Source organism: Malaclemys terrapin, unplaced genomic scaffold (assembly GCF_027887155.1).
Source record: "Malaclemys terrapin pileata isolate rMalTer1 unplaced genomic scaffold, rMalTer1.hap1 scaffold_86, whole genome shotgun sequence".
NCBI classification, from domain to species: Eukaryota; Metazoa; Chordata; order Testudines; family Emydidae; genus Malaclemys; species Malaclemys terrapin.
In genome coordinates this window covers 55,001-59,397 of record NW_026530231.1, presented here as the reverse complement: position 1 = coordinate 59,397, position 4,397 = coordinate 55,001, and the positions used below count along the sequence as shown (strand labels likewise).

Below are 4,397 nucleotides of genomic sequence, written 5' to 3'. Positions count from 1 at the left end.
TCGGCGGCGGTGGCGGGTGTCAGGCTTTACATCCAGCCTCCGGAGGGTGAGCGTCCTCGGACGCGCTGCAGCTGCCGCAGAGAGGCGGCCTCTGAGGCAGGGAGCGGGGCACCGAGGCTGGGGAGTGGGGAGCAGGAGCCGTGGGGTGGGGGGCGTTCAGGACAACAGGTCAAGCCCCGGGTAGCGGCTGTCAAATGTTCAAAGTCCCCACCGGGACAACAGGTCAACCCCAGGGGAAGCAGCTGTAAAATTTTCAAAGTCCCCGTTCGGCCACCAGGTCAACCCGCTGAATCTATTGGGTTGACCTGGCGGCCGGTTTCCTTTCCGGCCACCAGGTCAACCCAATGGATTCAACGGGTTGACCTGGTGGCCGGTTTGCTTTCCGGCCCGGGCGTCACCCCACTCCGAGGGCAGAGCGGCAGTGGTCTTGAGGACCACAGAGGGGGGGCTTAATAGTCGAGACGGAGCCGGTCCGGGGGAGGCTTAATAGTCGTCCCCCGAGGACTCCGGGGGCAGGCTTAATAGTCGTTCCAGGAGAGGCTTAATAGTCGTCCCCCCGAGTACTCCGGGGGCAGGCTTAATAGCCATTCCCCAGGCGGTCCGGCGGAGGCTTAAGAGTCGTGCTTAGCGGCCACCAGGTCAACCCGCGGAATCTACTGGGTTGACCTGGCGGCCGGTTTGCTTTCCGGCCACCAGGTCAACCCATTGGATTCGACGGGTTGACCTGGTGGCCGCTTTGCTTTCCGGCCCGGGTGTCACCCCACTCCGAGGGCTGCGCGGCAGCGGTCCTGAGGACCACAGAGGGGGGGCTTAATAGTCGAGAGGGAGCAGGTCCGGGGAAGGCTTAGCAGTCTTCCCCCGGGCGGTCCGTTGGGGGAGGCTTAGCAGTCGTCCCCAGGGCGGTCCGGGGGTGGGGGGAGGCCTCACAGTCGTCCCTCGGAGAGCCGGGTCGGCGGCGGTGGCGGGCGTCAGGCTTTACGTCCAGCCTCCGGAAGGTGCGCGTCCTCGGAGGCGATGCAGGCGCCGCAAAGGGGCAGCCTCCGAGGCAGGGAGCGGAGCACCGAGGCTGGGGAGAGGGGAGCAGGAGCCGGGGGCTGGGGGGGGTGGGGTGGGGGGGGGGCGTTCAGGACAAGCGGTCAAGCCCCGGGGAGCAGCTGTCAAATGTTCCAAGTCCCCACTCGGCCACCAGGTCCACCCCAGTCTAGCAATGGGGTTGACCTGGCTGATGGCCGGTTAGTGTCAAGGTAAACTCACCGTCGTCCACAGGAGGGCAGCTCTCAGGCCGTCCGGCTGCGGCTGACTCTGGGGCGGTGCCCGGTCCCGGCAGCGAGGGGCGGGGGGGGGGCGCGGAGCGACACGGAGCTAACCGGCCCCCGGGGCCGGGGGCGCCTCCCGCGACTTTGGGGGCCGCGGGTCGTCAGTGGCGTGCAGGCCGGGCCTCTCCCGGGGGATTCGGGGGGGGGGGGGGGCGGTCCTGCGGGCCGGGCGCAGGGGGCTCGAGCGAGCCCGGGCCGGTCCGCCCCGGGGCCGGGGTCTCCGCCTGCGGCTCGGGGGGGCGCGGGTCGTCGGGGGAGGAAGCCCGGGGGAGCTGCACGCCGGCCTGCCAGGCCAGGCCAGGCCTGGCCTGGGTGGCCGCGGGGGGATTCGGGGCGGTCCCGCGAGCCGGCGGCCGGGCGCAGGGGGTCCGAGCGCGTCCGAGCGAGTCCGTCCCGGCCCCGGGGTCTCCCCCTGCGGCTCTGGGGGGCCGTGGGTCCCCGCTGGCGGAAGCCGCTGGGCGCTGGACACCCGCCGTCCGTCCCGCCTGGCCAGGCCTGGCCTGGGTGGCCGCGGGGCGGGGGATTCGGGGCGGTCCCGCGAGCCGGCGGCCGGGCGCAGGGGGTCCGAGCGCGTCCGAGCGAGTCCGTCCCGGCCCCGGGGTGTCCCCCTGCGGCTCTGGGGGCCGTGGGTCCCCGCTGGAGGAAGCCGCTGGGCGCTGGACACCCGCCGTCCGTCCCGCCTGGCCAGGCCTGGCCTGGGTGGCCGCGGGGGGATTCGGGGCGGTCCCGCGAGCCGGCGCCCGGGCGCAGGGGGTCCGAGCGAGTCCGTCCCGGGCCCGGGGCCTCCCCCTGCGGCTTTGGGGGCCGTGGGTCCCCGCTGGCGGAAGCCGCTGGGCGCTGGACACCCGCCGTCCGTCCCGCCTGGCCAGGCCTGGCCTGGGTGGCCGCGGGGCGGGGGGATTCGGGGCGGTCCTGCGGGCCGGCGGCCGGGAGGGTCCGGGCCAGTCCGCCCCATGCCCGGGGTCTCCCCCAGCGGCTTCGGTGGGTCCTCCGCGGAGGAAGCCGGGTGGGGAGCCGGACCCCAGGCGCCCAGACCCGTGACCTGCGGCCGCGACCTCCGACTCGGCAGGAGCGACGAGGGGCTTTCCGGCCCGTCCCCCCCCTCTCCTTCCTCCCCAGAAAAGGAGAGAGAGCTGGCTCGGACCGGGAAAAGCTGCCTACGGCACCTGGGATTCCCAGGCGGTCACCCATCCAAGTACTAGCCAGGCCCGGGACGGTTTACCTTCCGAGATCGGACGGGATCGGGGGCGTTCGGTCCGGTATGGCCGTAGGCACCCGGCCCCCGCGCCTCCTCGCCCGCTTTCCCCTGCCGACGCCCGGGCCTGCCGCACGGTGAGCCCCGGTCGGACTGCCCCCCTGCGGCAGGGCCCCCGTCTCTCGCGGGCCCGGTCCTTTTTTCCTTCTCGAGCTCCGGGGCCCGGGCTGGCCGCCAGAGCCCCTCCGCCCGCCCGCCCTCCCCGGCGTCGGGGAAAATATTGTCCCGGACATCCAGTGCGCCCTGATCCTGTCAGCCGGGGGGGGGGGTGGGTGGGTGGAGGGGGGGCAGTCCCTCGCTGCGGCCGGGGAGGGTGAGCCCAGGGCGGCTTGCCTGCCGTCCGAGTCCCCTCTCGGCCACCAGGTCAACCCCGAGCCGAAAGGGCTGAAAAATTTTCAGAGTCCCCTCCCGGGCACCAGGTCAACCCGTGGAATCGAACGGGTTCGCCTGCTGGCCGGTTCGCTTCCCGGCCACCAGGTCAACCCGTAGGTTTGAACGGGCACGCCCGGTGGCCGCTTTCCCGTCCGGTCACCAGGTCAACCCGGATCTCCCTCCTTCCCTGGGCGCCCCCTCCTCGGAGGCGTCAGGTTCCATTTTCTTTTTCCCCCCAGACTTCCAGGGGCCCGATCCAGTCGGCCGGGAGGCAGTCCCTCGCTGCGGCCGGGGTGGGTGAGGCCAGGGCGGCTTGCCTGCCGTCCGAGTCCCCTCTCGGCCACCAGGTCAACCCCGAGCCGAAAGGGCTGAACATTTTTCAGAGTCCCCTCCCGGGCACCAGGTCAACCCGTGGAATCGAACGGGTTCACCTGCTGGCCGGTTCGCTTCCCGGCCACCAGGTCAACCCGTAGGTTGCCGACGGGGCTAGCCAGTGGCCGGTTTGCTTTCCGGCCGCCAGGTCAACCCCTAGGTTTGAACGGGCACGCCCGGTGGCCGCTTTCCCGTCCGGTCACCAGGTCGACCCGGATCTCCCTCCTTCCCTGGGCGCCCCCTCCTCGGAGGCGTCAGGTTCCATTCTTTTTTCCAGACTTCCAGGGGCCCGATCCAGTCGGCCGGGAGGCAGTCCCTCGCTGCGGCCGGGGAGGGTGAGCCCAGGGCGGCCTGGTCCATGTCTCTAGTGGGCCCGATCCTTTTTTGGGGTGTTTTTTTTTTTTTTTCCGAGCTCCGGGGCCCGGCCCGCCCGGGCAGCCCTCCTCGGAGGCGTGGGGCGGATTTCCCCCCCCCCCCCCCAGACTTCCAGGGGCCCGATCCTGTCGGCCGGGAGGATGTCCCTCGCTGCGGCCGGGGAGGGTGAGCCCAGGGCGGCCTGCTTGGCGGCCGGGTCCATGTCTCTAGTGGGCCCGATCCTTTTCTTCCCTTTTCCGGCTCCGGGGCCCGGGGTGGCCGGGTAGCCCTCCGCGGTGGCGTCGGCAAATTTTTTTAAAAAATCAGACTTCCGTGGGCCCGATCCTGACGGCCGGGAGGCAGTACCTCGCTGCGTCCGGGGACGGTGAGACGCTCGGCCACCGGGTCAACCCGGAGGAAGCGGGCTGGGGGAAAAAAAAAAAAAAAAAAAAGTTTTCCAAGTCTGAAAAATTTTCAAAGTCCCCTCCCGGCCACCGGGTCAACCCCTTTGGAGCGAATGGGTTGACCTGACGGCCGGTCGTCTCGCGGATGTCCGGAAGGGGTCGCCCAACGCCGTCTCGGCCGACCGAGGGAACCACGAGGTGGCGCCCGGTTCCAGTTTCGTACCGCCGAAGGCGGGGCTTTGGCTTTTTCGACCCGTCTTTCGAGGACTGTGTGCGGAGATTTGTGAGGACAGGTTTTTCAGAGCCTGTGAGAACCGGAGCTCA

The 4,397-nt window shown here is 70.8% G+C and overlaps 1 non-coding gene across 1 annotated transcript; it reads right to left on the bottom strand.

Moving 5' to 3' along the window:
• Positions 1–2,470: 2,470 nt before the first annotated feature.
• LOC128829802 (5S ribosomal RNA) lies at positions 2,471–2,589 on the bottom strand. The gene has a single exon (XR_008443470.1). It is a non-coding gene; the product is annotated as a 5S ribosomal RNA (ribosomal RNA).
• Between the last annotated feature and the right edge of the window lie 1,808 nt (positions 2,590–4,397).